General features: G+C 40.0%; 1 protein-coding gene across 1 annotated transcript in view; it reads right to left on the bottom strand.

The window, feature by feature from the left end:
- Positions 1-18,023, bottom strand: part of ctbp2a (C-terminal binding protein 2a) — a 137,135-nt gene extending 119,112 nt beyond the window's left edge. The window contains exon 1 of the mRNA XM_014204394.2: positions 17,738-18,023. The gene's annotated coding sequence lies outside the window, so the exon portion shown is untranslated. The remainder of the gene's footprint in view (positions 1-17,737) is intronic.
- Positions 18,024-18,451: the final 428 nt, after the last annotated feature.

Here is an 18,451-nt window from a genome sequence, read left to right as displayed (position 1 = left end):
GCTGGCTAGTGCGGGTCGACCGGACCGGGGTACATGTGGTGAAGCTAGCCACAATAAGGATTAGCAACAACAGTGGACTTTGTGGTTAGCCTTCAAAATAGCAGTATGTCATTGACAGTGATGCAAATTAATACAAATAGTAGAACTATGCCATACTTTTATTTTGAAGGCTAACTGCAAAGTCCACTATTGTGGCTAATCCTTATTGTGGCTAGCTTCACATAGCTGGGTCCGACCACCATTAATCAAATAAGAACTGTCTTATAAATTAGGGTTATTTTAGATGATGACACCTAGCTATATAGTTAGCTCGCTAACTATATAGCTACTGAAACAGATGTCGTTTTGCTATGTTTTTGGGGAAGAACATTGTTTGTATCCATGAGCTAGCTAGCTTTTTTATGACCAGCACTGTAGGTGCGGGAGACAACTTTACCAGCATCATAGCATACGTATTGATGAATCATTGTGACTTATGAAATACGAGTGACAGCGTAATCAATGTGTAATAACTACGTCAAAAATGTATGAACGCGTTAAATTATTATGTGACGTGCAGTCACATTCAGGTTCTGATTGGTCAAATCGTGTTATTTGACACGTCAAATCGTGTTATTTGACATGCATCTTTTTTGACATGCAAAGACCCAAACGGAGCTCCATAGAAATCCTGGTTGAGAATGAAACGACTGAACAACGAAACAGCACAGCAAGTAAGTGAAAGAAATAGGTTTTGATTATGTTTTACTGGTAATGGAGACATAGGTAAATGCCAACAAAATAACTTTCTGGTCAGTGTGGTGTGTGTGTGTAAACTTCATTTAACTAGGCAAGTCAGTTAAGAACAAATTAATATTTACAGTGACGGCCCGGACGATTGCCAATTGTCAAATCAATTTTATTAGTCACAATAAATCAAATCAAATTTATTTATAAAGCCCTTCTTACATCAGCTGATATCTCAAAGTGCTGTACAAAAACCCAGCCTAAAACCCCAAACAGCAAGCAATGCAGGTGTAGAAGCACGGATACAACCGGTGTAGACCTTACAGTGAAATTCTGACTTACGAGCCCCTAACCAACAATGCAGTTTAAAAATATATAGATAAGAATGAAATAAAAGTAACAAGCAATTAAAGAGCAGGAGTTAAATAACAATAGCGAGACTACAGTTGAAGTCGGAAGTTTACATACACTTAGGTTGGAGTCATTAAAACTTGTTTTTCAACCCCTCCACAAATTTCTTGTTAAAGGAACAAAAGGATTCTGTCAGTCCGTGGTGAGTTATTTTCGGTCATAAGAGACGGTAGTGGCAACATTATTTACAAAATAAGTAAGAAAATAAGTTACAAACAACGCAAATAAACAAACAACCCAACAAACAAACAAAAATGGTTGGGGACATGTAAAACGTCTGCCTTCTTCTCCGGGGCCATTTTTCCTTCAATTGTGTGTCGCCCTATGGGACTCCCAATCACAGCCGGATGTGATACAGCCTGGATTCGAACCAGGGACTGTAGTGATGCCTCTTGCACTGAGATGCAGTGCCTTAGACCGCTGCGTTCATGTGTGTGTGTGTGTTAACTATTTAACTGTACTTGAACGCTTAAAATGCCGCTAAAATGTTAAATATCGGTATTGTTGTTTTGGGCAAGGAAAATATTGGATATCGGTACCGGCCAAAAATGTCATATCTGTGCATCACTAATTAATACTTGTAATTCTTTTGCCAGTCAATTATGTGACTTCAAATGCCTGTCTGCATAGCATCCTATTCAAACATGGATTGACGTTACATGTGTATAATAGACATCAACCTGACAACACGTTCAATCATTTGAAGAAAAAAAGTAGTGTTTCATGCATTAAGCCTTCATAACAATGACAAAATATGTCAAATGATCAGTTTATAACAGATTGTTCACAGCATATGTGGCAATCACCCTCTTTTCAGACACCAGCTGTTCATTTAAGTAGATCCTTACATTCACAACCACCATGTCCAGACATGTTTAGTGTGTTACATGCCTCTTAGGTGTGTTGGAAACATCTGCATCTAAATGCAACTACAAATCACCAGTGCCTGAAATGCACCCAACTACACAAATTCCCAAGTAGAAAATCTGGTGAACAAAGTTTTATTTTAGAGCTGTGCATTACAACAATCCCCCTTCAGTGGATCCAAATTAGTCAAAATACAGTGATCTTAATTTTACGTGAAATAGTGGCACACTGGCACACACGCATCATGTTCACTCTTGACTGTGTCTTCACATTAGAGGTCGACCGATTAATCGGAATGGCCAATTTCAAGTTTTCATAACAACCGGTATTTTTTTTTTTTTTACACCTTTATTTAACTAGGCAAGTCAATTAAGAACACATTCTTATTTTCAATGACAGCCTAGGAACGGTGGGTTAACTGCCTTGTTCAGGGGCAGAACGACAGATTTTTACCTTGTCAGCTCGGGGATTCAATCTTGCAACCTTACGGTTAACGAGTCCAACGCTCTAACCACCTGCTTTACATTGCACTCCACGAGGAGCCTGCCTGTTACGCAAATGCAGTAAGAAGCCAAGGTAAGTTGCTAGCAAGCATTAAACTTACCTTATAAAAAACAATCAATCAATCATAATCACTAGTTAACTACACATGGTTGATGATATTACTAGTTTATCTAGCCTGTCCTGCGTTGCATATAATCGATGCGGTGCGCATTCGCGAAAAAGGACTGTCGTTGCTCCAACGTGTACCTAACCATAAACATCAATGTCTTTCTTAAAATCAATACACAAGTATATATTTTTAAACCTGCATATTTAGTTAATATTACCTGCTAACATGAATTTATTTTAACTAGGGAAAATGTGTCACCTCTTGCAACAGAGTCAGGGTATATGCAGCAGTTTGGGCCGCCTGGCTCGTTGCGAACTGTGTGAAGACTATTTCTTCCTAACAAAGACAGCCAACTTTGCCAAATGGGGGATGATTTAACAAAAGCGCATTTGCGAAAAAAAGCACAATCGTTGCACGACTGTACCTAACCATAAACATCAATGCCTTTCTTAAAATCAATACACAGAAGTATATATTTTTAAACCTGCATATTTAGCTAAAAGAAATCCAGGTTAGCAGGCAATATTAACCAGGTAAAATTGTGTCACTTCTCTTGCAATCATTGCACGCAGAGTCAGGGTATATGCAACAGTTTGGGCCGCCTAGCTCGTTGCAAACTAATTTGACAGAATTTTACGTAATTATGACATAACATTGAAGGTTGTGCAATGTAACAGGAATATTTAGATTTAGGGATGCCACCCGTTAGATAAAATACGGAACGGTTCTGTATTTCACTGAAAGAATAAACGTTTTGTTTTAGAGATGATAGTTTCCGGATTCGACCATATTAATGACCTAAGGCTCGTATTTCTGTGTGTTTATTATATTATAATTAAGTCTATGATTTGATATTTGATAGAGCAGTCTGACTGAGCGGTGGTAGGCATCAGCATGCTCGTAAGCATTCATTCAAACAGCACTTTCGTGCGTTTTGCCAGCAGCTCTTCGCAATGTTTCAAGCATTGCGCTGTTTATGACTTCAAGCCTATCAACTCCCGAGATTAGGCTGGTGTAACCGATGTGTGCGCTAACAGCGTTTCAAACGTCACTCGCTCTGAGACTTCGAGTAGTTGTTCCCCTTGCTCTGCATGGGTAACGCTGCTTCGAGGGTGGCTGTTGTCGATGTGTTCCTGGTTCGAGCCCAGGTAGGAGCGAGGAGAGGGAGGGAAGCTATACTGCTACACTCGCAATCATAAATAGCCTGTGAGAACATCCAATAGTCAAAGGTATATGAAATACAAATCGTATAGAGACAAATAGTCCTATAATTCCTATAATAACTACAACCTAAAACTTCTTACCTGGGAATATTGAAGACTCATGTTAAAAGTAAGCTTTCATATGTTCTCATGTTCTGAGCAAGGAACTTAAACGTTAGCTTTCTTACATGGCACATATTGCACTTTTACTTTCTTCTCCAACACTTTGTTTTTGCATTATTTAAACCAAATTGAACATGTTTCATTATTTATTTGAGGCCAAATTGATTTTATTGATGTATTATATTAAGGTAAAATAAGTGTTCATTCAGTATTGTTGTAATTGTCATTCTTAAAAATAAGTAAAACATGTATTATATATATATATATTTTTTTTTAAATCTCTTTATCTTTTTTTATTATTCTTTTTTATTTATTTGTTTGCAAATCGGCCGATTAATCGGTATCGGCTTTTTTTGGTCCTCCAATAATCGGTATCGGTGTTGAGAAATCATAATCGGTCGACCTCTACTTCACATCCACCTGAGATCAGTTCCAACACAGCGACTCCATGGCTCCCCTTCACGCATAACTCTTCATCTCCACCAATAGGCACACATGCCGCAATGGGATGTCATAAATACAAAATCGCTAGTTTGCATTTTTCTGGCATCAGTGATAAATCAAACACCCTGATATTAGCTGCCATGTGCATTGTGATTCTGCATGTGATGCGTCTGCCGGGAGGGGCAAAACACTCCTTTTGTATCCGAATACATAAATGCCAGGGATACATGAGCAGAAGCTCAATCCCCAACAGGGAGGATGGATAGAGGTAGGGAGGGGTGAAAGAGAGAATATGGGAGAAGGAGAGACTGTACACTCTGTTTAGCACACATTTGCTAAGAATAACAGTAGGAATATGTAGGTTAAAGAAAGGCAGACACTTCAATGAAAAGTAAAATTTAGCAACTTTGAAATCAACACATTCTAATACCACGGGTCCCCAATTACATTCGCCGTGGGCCGATACGTTTGGGGGGCCAGAACTTAGTTATTAATAATTTGTACACTGAAAATTGAACGCTAGAATTTCAAACAGATATAGCATTTGACAAAAACAGAATAATTTCAAACCTTGATTAAATTGGGATACATTCACATATGCCTCTCTATTTATGAGAGCAAATACTTGGGAACAGATTTCCTAAATTAAAATAACTTGGAGATGATTTCGTGGTGATTTTAAAGTCTTATGTCCAACAACAAAAACTATATACAGTATACTGTATATACAATGGCTTCAGAAAGTTTTCACAGCCCTTGACTTGAATTTAAAATGGATACAATGTTGATTTGTCGTCACTGGCCTACACACAATACTCCATGTGAAATTGGAATGATGTGTTTCGGAAATTGTACAAATTAATTACAAATGGAAAACTCAAATGTCTTGAGTCAATAAGTATTCAACCCCTTTGTTAGACAAGCCTAAATAACTGCAGGAGTAAACATTTGCTTAACAAGTCACATAATAAGTTGCAGGGAGTCTGTGTGCAATAATAGTGTTTAACATGATTTTTTAATGACTACCTCATCTCTGTACCCCACACATACAATTATATTTAAGGTCCCGCAGTTGAGCAGTGAATTTCAAACACAGATTCAACCACAAAGATCAGGGAGGTTTTCCAATGCTCGCAATGAAGGGCCCCTATTAGTAAATGGGTCAAAATAAAAAAAAGCAGACATTGAATAAAATATCCCTTTGAGCAAGTTACGAATTACTAGGGTTGGGCGGTATCCAGATGTTCATATTGTCACATCATCCTTCTCTCATACTGGGATTTACGGTATTACCGGTTTAGTACACAAGTGGGCGCCAAAATGTAAAAAGCCCATTGGGAATCCATTACCAGAATGCTAACAAAATTTGCACAAGTAATATCAAATTTGCATGGAGGCTGCTAGCTAAATATGCAAACGAGGTGCAAACAAAAATAAACAAATTGCAAAGACAGACAATCCAGCTCATTAAGTTACACATATATAGGTAGGTGCTACCGAATGTCATTTTTGTTGAGTTTGGACATTTACAAGCGAATGTGAACAATGTGTGCAAATGAACAAAGTTTTGACGCATGCAGTACTGGCTCTCCAGGAGCGCACCGTGTCTGTGTGGAGTCTGGAGCCGCTAGGGCAACAGGCCTGCCTGACCTGATTGGAGAAGAGGGGGGAGGAGCAGACGGGTGAGAACGGAGAGGAGAAAAAAACACAAGGAAATCAAGATAACAGTGGCAGCTGTACAAATAACTAATCCAAAAGGGCTTTGCCTTCTCAAGCACAGCAGAAAGCTACACAATATGATGCCCGTCACCTTATTACAATGAAAAAAAAAAAAAAACGCAACATGCAAAAATTTCAAAGATCACAGTTCATATAATGAAATCATTCAATCGAAATAAATGCATTAGGCTCTAATCTATGGATTTTACATGACTGGGAATAAAGATTGGTCACAGATTTGACTTTGTCTCGGGTCTAACAACACCTGTGACAATATATCCTCCAAACACTGGCTTCGAGGGCATTATTACTTAAACAAGTGACTGGCTCAACTGTGTTGGGGAATTAAGTAAGCTTCAAACTGTAAAATAATGTGACAGGTGAAATAAGAACACGATCTGCTTTATTGCCCAATGCATTGCACATGTTGACTGTGGGTATTTACTTAAATTGCTACAAATAAGAACATGTATTTTAAAAACTTTTTAAACTTTTTTTTATATTAAATAGTTTCAACGGTATTGACGGTACTAAAAAGCCATCCCATGGCTATTTCCAAATACCCCGGTATACGGTATACGGCCAAAGCCTACTGATTACACTTTGGATGTTGTCCAAAGATATCGCTTGTAAACCAAAAAGTTATTTTGTTGGCATTTACGTATGTCCCCATTACCAGTAAAACATAATCAAAACCTATTTCTTTCACATACTTGCTGTGCTGTTTCGTTGTTCATTTGTTCAGTCATTTCATTCTCAACCAGGATGTCTGTGGAATGCTGTTTGGGTCTTTGCACGTGAAAAAAGATACACGTCAAATAACACGATTTGACGTGTCAAATAAGCTTGTTGACCAATCAGGACCTGAATATGACTGCACGTCACATAATAATTTAACGCGTTCATAAAAATGTTTACTTAGTTATTACACATTGATTACACTTTCACTCGTATTTCATAAGTCACAGCAATTCATCGATACATATGCCATGATGCTGGTAAAGTTGTCTCGTGCACCTACAGTGCTGGTCATAAGAAAAGCTAGCTAGCTCATGGATGCAAACAATGTTCTTCCCAAAAACATAGCAAAATGACAATCTGTTTCAGTAGCTATAGTTAGCTAGCTAACTATATATAGCTTGGTGTCATCATCTAAAATAACCCTAATTTATAAGACAGTTCTTATTTGATTAATGGCGGTCTATGTCTATGTGAAGCTAGCCACAATAAGGATTAGAAATTAGCCACAATAGTGGACTTCGCCGTTAGTCTTCACAATAAAAGTAAGTCATTGACAGGAGATGCAAATGCATAGAAATAGTCAAATTATGCCATAATTGAATAGATCATGCTAAACGGGGTTGGAATGTTATATAAAAAAAATCAACAAAAGACAATGTTAATTTCACAAAAATCTGTTTTAATCCCACTGTATGTACTATACTTTAGAATTGCATTGGAGCATACTTAGTAGGACGTTGGAAAAAAAATAGCTTGGATATTGAGTAGACTGATACCCCATTTCATTGATCCCCTATCCTCAGGTAAAGCCGTACAGTGCAACACGAATGTCAATACACACAATTGGCTGACTCGGGAGGTTATTTCATACAGTCACAGTCCTAAACTCTTCACAGTTGTGTTCTGTGGGTGTCACCAAGTTGACTGATACCCCCCCATTTCATTGCTTCACATTCCAACCTTGTTTAACATTATCTAGTCTAAATATGACATGATTCCACCAATTGTAACCTTCTGCATCATTTTCAAATAGGTACTTTTATTTTGAAGGCACCCCCACAAATTCCACTATTGTGCCTAATCCTAGCTTCACAACACATAACCCGGTCAGGTCAAGCCTCACTAGCCAGATGAAGCTAACTGACTGCTTATAACGTTACCTTTGGGCAACAGGATTAAGTAGCTGGCCCACTATTTATTTTCATGAACTGAAGTTCAATTTCAACAGGCGAACAACAAGTGGCTACCTAGCTAATACTTACTCACAAGGATTCCTAAATCATTGCTAAGAATAGTGAAAATGACTGCAGTTTCTACTGGTTGTATTGGTGCAAGCTAGGTACCAAGCTAGAGCAAGCTAGCTACCCCAGAAGTTGCGGTCGAACAAATAATGCTTTATTACCAACACGGTATTGTAAATACGTTGTTCATGGCCAGTGTTTGCAGACTTTTTTGTACAGCTTTGACAGTGCAACTGATTGTAGTGGTGGTGCTTGTCTTGCACGTGCAAATTCAGAACACACAACATTCTATAATAGAACTGTGTTATTTGACGTGTCAAATTAAAAGCTTATTTAACACGTCAAAGTGTTATTTGACGTGCATCTTTTTTGACACGCAAAGATCCAAACGGCGTTCCATAGTATGTCATGAAGCAAATTGCAGTGAAGCAATTACTGTGTAACTCAGGTAGGGTAACATCTGGTAAGATGGCGCCGGAGAAGAAGGCAGACGTTTTACGTGCCCCCAGCCGATTGTGTTTTTTTGTAACTTTTTTAAAAACGTATTTTGTAAATAAATGTTGTCGCTACTGTCTCTATGACCGAAAATAATCTCTAGACATCAGGAGTGCGATTACTCACCACGGACTAGCAGAATCCTTTTTTTTTCCCTTTCATGACTGACAAGCCCAACGCGAAGGATATACTGCTTCCTCGGGAACAGGCCCCGATCCCCATGATCTGCGTGAAGAGGAGGCAGAGAAAGAGGGGCCGAAGGTCAGGCTGCCTTCTGAGAATTCGTAGGCGATCGAATAAACCCCCACTTCCCTCCATTCAGAAAGTAAATGTTTAATCTTTGGAGAATAAAATTGCCAAGTTATTGGGAAGATTAAACTACCAACGGGACATTAAAAACTGTAACATCTTATGATTCACGGAGTTGTGGCTGAATGACGACAATATCAACATAGAGCTGGCTGGTTATATAATGTACCGGCAGGATGGAACAGAGGCGTCTGGTAAGACAAGGGGCGACGGTCTATGTATTTTTGTAAACAACAGCTGGTGCACGATATCTCAGGAAGTCTCGAGCTATTGCTTGTCTGAGGTAGAGTATCTCATGATAAGCTATAGACCACACTACCTACTGAGAGAGTTCTCAACTGTATTCTTTGTAGCTGTTTACATACCACCACAGTCAGAAGCTGGCACTAAAACAGCATTGAATGAGCTGTATTCCACAAAAAGCAAACAAGAAAACGCTCACCCAGAGGCGGCTCTCCCAGTAGCCAGGGACTTTAATGTAGGTAAACTTAAATCTGTTTGACCAAATTTCTATCAGCATGTTAAATATGCAACCAGAGGGGAAAAAAAACTCTGGACCACCTTTACTCCACACACAGAGACTCATACAAAGCTCTCCCTCGCCCTCCATTTGGCAAAATCTGACAATTTTATCCTCCTGATTCCTGTTTACAAGCGAAAATTAAAGCAGGAAGCACCAGTGACTAGGTCAATAAAAAAGTGGTCAGAGGAAGCAGATACTAAGCTACAGGACTGTTTTGCTAGCACAGACTGGAATATGTTCCGGGATACACCACATCAGTCATTGGCTTCATCAATAAGTGCATCAATGATGTCATCCCCACAGTGACCATACTTACATACCCCAACCAGAAGCCATGGATTACAGGCAGGACCCGCACTGAGCTAAAGGCTAGGGCTGACACTTTCAAGGAGTGGGACCCTAACCCGGAAGCTTATAAGAAATTCTGCTATGCCCTCCAATGAACCATCAAACAGGCAAAGCATCAATACAGGACTAAGATCGAATCGTACTACACCGGCTCTGATGCTCGCCGGATGGGGCAGGGCTTGCAAACCATTACAGAGTACAAAGGGAAGCACAGCCAAGAGCTGCCCATTGACATGAGCCTACCATACGAGCTAAACTACTTCTATACTCGCTTCGAGGCAAATAACACTGAAACATGCATGGGAGCACCATCCCGCTCTCCGCAGCCAATGTGAGTAAGAGCTTTTAACAGGTCAACATTCACAAGGCCGCAGGGCCAGACGGATTACCAGGACGTGTACGGCGAGCATGCGCTGACTAACTGGCAAGTGTCTTCACTGACATTTTCAACCTCTCCCTGTCCGAGTCTGTAACACCAACATGTTTTAAGCAGACCACCATAGTGCCTGTGCCCAAGAACACTAAGGTAACCTGCCTAAATGACTACCGACCCATAGCACTCACATCTGTAACCATGAAATGCTTTGAAAGGCTGGTCATGGCTCACATCAACACCATCATCCCAGAAACCCACTACAATTTGCATACCGCCCCAACAGATCCACAGATGATAAAATCTCTATTGCACTCCACGCTGCCCTTCCCCACCTGGACAAAATGAACACCTATGTGAGAATGCCATTCATTGACTACAGCTCAGCGTTCAACAATTTGTAAGTCGCTCTGGATAAGAGCGTCTGCTAAATGACTTAAATGTAAATGTAAACGTAATAGTGCCCTCAAAGCTCATCAATAAGCTAAGGACGCTGGGACTAAACACCTCCCTCTGCAACAGGACCCTGGACTTCCTGAAGGGCCGCCCCCAGGTTATAAGGGTAGGTAACACATCCGCCACACTGATCCTCAACACAGGGGCCCCTCAGGGGTGCGTGCTCAGTCCCCTCCTGTACTCCCTGTTCACGCATGACTGCACAGCCAGGCACGATTCCAACACCATCATTAAATTTGCCGATGACATAACAGTGGTAAGACTGATCACCAACAACGATGAGACAGCCTATAGGGAGGAGGTCAGAGACCTGGCTGTGTGGTGCCAGGACAACAACCTCTCCCTCAACATGATCAAGACAAAGGAGATGATTGTGGACTACAGGAAAAAGAGGACAGAGCACACCCCCATTCTCATCGACGGGGCTGCAGTTGAGCAGGTTGAGAGCTTCAAGTTCCTTGGTGTCCACATCACCAACAAACTAACATGGTCCAAGCACACCAAGACAGTCATGAAGAGGGCACGACAAAACCTATTCACCCTCAGGAGACTGAAAAGTTTTGGCATGGGTCCTGAGATCCTCAAAAGGTTATACAGCTGCACCGTTGAGAGAGGTTCTCACTCTCTGTAGTTATCTATGCATATTCACTTGAATAACTCTACCTACATGTACATTCTACCCCAACTAACCGGTTCCCCCACATATTGACTCTGTATCGGTACCCCCCTGTATATAGTCTCGCTATTATTATTTTACTGCTGCTCTTTAGTTACTTTTATCTCTTATTCTTATCCGTAGTTTTTTGCAACTGCATTGTTGGTTAGGAGCTCGTAAGTAAGCATTTCACTGTAAGGTGAAAGCACCGGTACACACTAACGTTACCAAGTGCGCTATTGTTCAGATCAAATTTTATTGTATGTTGTATTCGGCGCATGTGACTAATAACATATGATTTGAACAATAGCACACTTGGTAACGTTAGTGTGTACCGGTGCTCGACCAGTCGCGAAAGCCAACACCACCCTCGACAGAGAACGGTTGATTGTCAAGGAAAATGAATTCCATTATCTTGGCATTAATGGATTTCGCCTGAGTTGTCTCCCTGAAATGTTCTCTTTCAAATGACTGCTCGATTTGTTGACTGCTCGATCCACACAGCAGACATTTTGGGCTAGGTTAGGAATGCTGTTGCAGGTGTAGCGACAAATTTTACATGGAGTCATTATGTCACGTACCTACGTTATATACAGTTGAAGTCGGAAGTTAACCTCTTTGCTATAGGGGGCAGTATTTTCACGGCCAGATGAAAAACGCACCCAAATTAAACAGCCTACTACTCAGGCCCAGGCCCAGAGTCAAATATTTGCATATTATTAGTAGATTTGGATAAAACACTCTGAAGTTTCTAAAACTGTTTGAATGATGTCTGTGAGTATAACAGAACTCATATGGCAGGCAAAAACCTGAGAAAAATCCAACCAGGAAGTGGGAAGTTTGAGAATTGTAGTCTTTCAGACCATTTTCTGTTGAAACTACAGTGTCTGTGGGGTCAACTTGCACTTCCTAAGGCTTCCACTAGATGGCAACAGTCTTTACAAAGTTGTTTGAGTCTTCTATGGTGAATTTTGACCGAATAACAGCCGGTTCAAGCAGTGAACTGTCTGAGGTCATGTAGTTACTTCATGAGCATTCACGCATGGATAGCATTTTTTATTTTTCTTCTGTAATGAATACGCTATTGTCCGGTTGGAATATTATCAATTGTTTATGTTAAAAACACCATAAGGTTTGATTGGAAACAGCGTTTGACATGTTTCTACAAACGGTAATGGAACTTTTGAGCTTTTCATCTATTGATTTGCGCCCCCGTCTCGTGCCTTTTGGAATAGTGTTCTGGACGCGCCAACAAAACGTACGTATTTGGACAAAAATTATGGACTTTATCAAACAAATGAACATTTCTTGTGGAAGTGGGAGTCCTTCCGAGTGCATTCCGCCGATAATCAGCAAAGGTAAGAAAATATTTATAACAGTATTTTAGAGTTTTGACGACGCCGTAGATTGACGGCTGACTGTATAGCGTGCATTGATGGTTGAGCTATGTACTCAGAATATTGAACAATGTGCTTTCTCCGTAAAGTTATTTTGAAATCTGACACAGCGGTTGCATTAAGAGGTAGTAAATCTATAATTCTTTAAATAATTGTTATATATTTTGTCAACGTTTATGATGAGTATTTCTGTAAATGAATGTGCATATTGTGGTCTTTCACCGGAAGTTTTGGATGCTAATCATTTTCTGAACATCACGCGCCAATGTAAAATGCTGTTTTTGGATATAAATATGAACTTGATCGAACAAAACATACATGTATTGTGTAACATGATGTCCTAGGAGTGTCATCTGATGAAGATCGTCAAAGGTTAGTGCTTCATTTTAGCTGGATTTTGGGTTTTTATGACACATCTCCTTGCTAGGAAAATGGCTGTGTGGCTTTTCTTGTTTAGGTGGTGTCCTAACACAATCTAATGTTTTGCTTTCGCTGTAAAGCCTTTTTGAAATCGGACAACGTGGTTGGATTCAGGAGAAGGGTATCTTTAAAATGGTGTAAAAGTCATATGTTTCAGAAATTGAAATTATTAGATTTTTGATGTTTTGAATGTCGCGCCCTGCTGTTCAATTGGCTGTTGGCTAGGCGTTCCACTGGCGGAACGGGGTTCCGCTAGCGGAACGTCTAGATGCAAGAACTTAACATACACCTTAGCCAAATACATTTAAACTCAGTTTTTCACAATTCCTGGCATTTAATCCTCGTAAACATTCCCTGTCTTAGGTCATTTAGGATCACCACTTTATTTTAAGAATGTGAAATGTCAGAATAATGGAAGAGAGAATTATTTATTTCAGCTTTTATTTATTTCATCACATTCCCAGTGGGTCAGAAGTTTACATATACTCAATTAGTATTTGGTAGAATTGCCTTTAAATTGTTTACCTTGGGTCAAACGTTTCCGGTAGCCTTTCACAAGCTTCCCACAATAAGTTAGGTGAATTCTGGCCCATTCCTCCTGACAGAGCTGGTGTAACTGAGCCAGGTTTGTAGGCCTCCTTGCTCGCACACGCTTTTTCAGTTCTGCCCACACATTTTCTATGGGATTGAGGTCAGGGCTTTGTGATAGCCACTCCAATACCTTGACTTTGTTGTTCTTAAGCCATTTTGCCACATCTTTGGAAGTATGCTTGGGGTCATTGTCCATTTGGAAGACCCATTTGCAACCAAGCTTTAACTTCTTGACTGATGTCTTGAGATGTTGCTTCAATATACCTACGTCATTTTTTCTTCCTAATGTTGCCATCTATTTTGTGAAGTTCACCAGTCCCTCCTGCAGCAAAGCACCCCCACAACATGCTACTGCCACCCCCGTGCTTCACGATTGGGATGGTGTCTTCAGCTTGCAAGCCTCCCTCTTTTAACTCCAAACATAACGATGGTCATTATGGCCAAACAGTTCTATTTTTGTTTCATCAGACCAGGGGACATTTCTCCAAAAAGTACCATCTTTGTCCACATGTCCTGTTGCAAACCGTAGTCTGGCTTTTTTATTGCGGTTTTGGAGTAGTGGCTTCTTCCTTGCTGAGCGGCCTTTCAGGTTATGTTGATATAGGAGTCGTTTTACTGTGGATATAGATACTTTTGTACCCGTTTCCTCCAGCATCTTCACAAGGTATTTTGCTGTCGTTCTGGGATCGATTAGCACTTTTCACACCAGAGTACGTTCATCTCTAGGAGACAGAACGCGTCTCCTTCCTGAGCGATATGACGGCTGCGTGGTCCCATTGTGTTTATACTTGCATACTATTGTTTGTACAGATGAACGTGGTACCTTCAGCCATTTGGAAATTGCTCACAAGGATCAACCAGACTTGATGATGTCTACAATTTTCTTTCTGAGGTCTTAGCTGCTTACTTTTGATTTTCCCATGATGTCAAGCAAAGAGGCACTGACTTTCAAGGTAGGCCTTTAAATACATCCCCAGGTACACCTCCAATTGACTCAAATTATGTCAATTAGCCTATCAGAAGCTTCTAAAGCCATGACATCATTTTCTGGCATTTTCCAAACTGTTTAAAGGCACAGTCAACTTAGTGTATGTAAACTTCTGACCCACTGGAATTCTGATACAGTGTAATAATCTGTCTGCAAACAATTATTGGAAAGATTACTTGTGTCATGCACAAAGTAGATGTCCTAACCGACTTGCAAAAACTATAGTTTGTTTAACAAGAAATTTGTGGAGTGGTTGAAAAACTGTGTATGTAAACTTCTGAATTCAACTGTATGTATATATATATATATATATATATATCCATCCTACCCAACCGCTCGGAGGTGTCCACATGGTCCTAAAGTACACCATTGCTTCGTTTGGTATCCCATTCCAATGATAAAACTGGGGCTGGGACAAAAATGCAATTTCAGAATGTGGAGGCACCCAAACACACCCCCATCAGACTATTCTTGATTTAATCTTGTGTTTACATATACTAAATAATATATGTGTGAAATGTCTTTTGATTTAGAATAGATCATTATCATGCACCTGTCTCGAAACAGGGGCAGGGGGAAAAATTAATGTCATCTATGCACTTAAATAGCAAATGGAGGATGCTTTTCCCGTGGTTTATTTTCATGCCAGCCAGGTAGGCTATACTCCTGTTGTAAATATAAGCAATGTGCTTAATATTAGGAAATAAATATAGTAGGCCTAGCCTATAGAAAGCTGATAGGATCCCCCTCTTTTTAATAGAGACCATCACTCTGTTTTCTCACACAATTGCATACCCTATAGAATTGTTGTGCAACATGAGCTCATGGGCTCTTATGAAGTGTGTGATTAGATTTTCAATTTGCATTGATGTCAGAGTAATTAGAGGGATAATAGAGTGCTAAGTACCAGGCAGTTAGCAAGTTTGGTAGGCTTCTAATGACCATCAGCAGCATCAGAGCTTGGAGAAGCCGTGACTAAACGGTCACATGGAATTTGACTGCCTTCATGACTCGTGACCGCCAGTGTGGCGGTAATACGGTCACCGCAACAGCCCTAGCCGAGTTACAGTTGATTAAATCTGCTTGAACATCTATGGCAAGACCTGAAAATGGTTCTCTAGCAATGATGAACAACCAATTTGACAGAGCTTGAAAAATTCTGAAAAGAATAATGGGCAAATGTTGCACAACCCAGGTGTGGAAAGCTCTTGGAGACTTCCCCAGAAAGGCTCAAAACTGTAATCGTTTCCAAAGGTGCTTCTACAAAGTATTGACTCAGGGGTTAGCATACTTATGTAAATTAGATATTTATATTTAATTTAATACATTTGCAAAAATGTCTAATAATACATTTCACTTTATCATTATGGGGTATTGTGTGTAGATGGGTGGAACAAAAATATATTGAATACTGTAACATCAAAATGTGGAATAAGTCAAGGGGTATGAATACTTTGTGAAGGTACTTTATATAAAAATAAAAACTTGCTCAGAAAACTTGGGGGGCCAAATAAAATCACAGGCCCGCGGGCTGCATATTGCGGAAATCTGCTCTTGACCCACCCTAAAAGACTTAAATAGGGCAAGGTAACAGAGGTCTCAAGTTCATTCCAAAGTGTTTCCCCTAGAGAGGAGAGGGCAGCAGGGTCATTAGGGCCTTACTGACAGGGCCTTTTCACCACAGGCTGGCGCCATGACAATGCCCACAGGGAGAGCAGATGTTAGTTACCAGCAGCACATCTGCATACAGCCACAGTCCCCACTCCTTCCACGCCAAAACAAAAGAACCCTCTCCCAAGGACCTTCCTTCCACTTAAGCCTCCAAATTGAAAAAAAGGTTATCTTTTCATACCAATCCCCACCAGGCCCTTTATCACGATAATGACAAATTGTGAAGTAGGGGGAATGGAGAGAGACTAGAGCTCCTGTTGCTTTGCACCTATAACAGTAATCATTGTATGAAGAGTCTGAATTCCTTACATGATTAGTTTTCAGTGATTATGTGGGATACTTTTGTAATATCAATGACAAAAGCTGAATCCAGGGGCCTTGGAAGAAGAGATGTGGCCCTCTAAAATCAAACCACCTGCTTTCATCTGTGAAGTATGCAGTAGATGCATGCTATAAAACTGAGAGACAGAGTGGGAGAGAGAGAGAGATCTAACTTGTAAACCTCAAGTTAAAGGGCCAATCAGCAGCTGAAACAATAAACTGGGCTTCCCACCATGGTTCCTGTAAAAAGCTGAGGGATGGGACTGGAGAAATGTAACCACTCTAAAATTCATAGACAGAGCTATAGATGCAAGGATTCATGATATAAAAAGTATAGTTTTAACTATGTTGAGGCTATACAGTGTTTGTTTATATTAGCTTTTTTTTTTTTTTTTTTTTTTACAAATGGAGTAAACCAAGGTTATATTTTGGTTTCTGATGGGGAACGACAGTTGAACTAAGCTCATGAGGCATGTATAAGTTATATTCTTCAAGAATCAATGGGTGCATATTCATTTATAATCCAAAAATGTATGTAGCAACTTCTGATTGCCCCTTTAAAGTAAAGCTCAACCACTGCAATGGTGACACATCTGTTTTCATGCACTACTGAAATGATTTGATATATTTAACTTTGTATCTAAATAACTTTTTTCTATCCAATTTTTTCTATCCAATCCATTAAAATTGGCAGTGCCAATCATAATGTGAAACGTCTAAAACAGACTTCCTCAACGTGTTGAAATTGGCACTGCCAATTAAAATGGAATCCTTCTTCTGTTCTCTCTTATTCACCTATTCTTCTATTAAATCTGTTGGACTTCCAAAGTTGGTTGTTGTGTTGGTATGACTGAGGGTCATAGTTGATTACTTTATTGACAGGACGTAGCCACAATAGCATTATGCCTTTACTAATGTAATTTTTTTCCCTTTCACTAAAGATGTCCTCGGAATAGCCCACCCCACAATTCCCTCCCTAGTCACTCCACTTCTTGATGGCGCAGACACACATGGGCACCAACAAGCGACAAAGATGGCTTTCAAAACTACACCGGTTGAACAACTGAGGTTTTCGAAGTCATTAGAAAATTAGTTCGTCCTACCTCGATTAGATGTTTATTGAGAAGTTCAAACGGTGGCTTTATGCGTCCGAAAATAGCATCATACGCTTTACAAGACCGCTTCCTGTTCGATATTAATGGATCCACCTTTAGATGCCACAAAAACTTAAATCCTAGAGCAACGGGACCGATCTCCGTCGCAGAAATAATTGATTCCTAATGTCGCTTTTTCCTCTAAACTATCCTATGCTTGATTGCGGCACCGTTTGTAAGCTTACACACTCCTTCCTATTACGTCCCTCCTGCAAGAATTGAGAGAGGGGTGTGTATCAGTTTCTTTTCCTTTTTTCTCTCGCTTTTTTAATGAGGCGGGGCTTTGGCCCATACAAACCAATGGCGCTTACGCGCGCGCCTCGCCTCCCTTAACACACTCACACAGGTCAATGGATCACCTATATATCAGATACGGACAGATACATTTCTAACCAATGTGAACATAAAGACAATGCTCCAAATCTGTTTGATGACATCATCCTTATTGGCTCTCAATCTCAGTGTCATGTGAGGGGCGAGTATGGACATGTCTGCATCCAAGCAGATTAATCAGTGTTAGTATTAATGAATTAGATTAGCGGACATTTATTTCCCAGTCCTGTTGGACTGATCAGATGAATACAAAAGTAGAAGTAGAAGGAGGGTGAACATATCACATAGGCTTAATGTTTTACCAATAACCCAGCTATTGTTATTATCTAT

The sequence above is a fragment of the Salmo salar genome, chromosome ssa01, assembly GCF_905237065.1.
Source record: "Salmo salar chromosome ssa01, Ssal_v3.1, whole genome shotgun sequence".
Classification (NCBI taxonomy): domain Eukaryota; kingdom Metazoa; phylum Chordata; class Actinopteri; order Salmoniformes; family Salmonidae; genus Salmo; species Salmo salar.
This window is presented reverse-complemented; position numbering and strand designations above follow the sequence as displayed.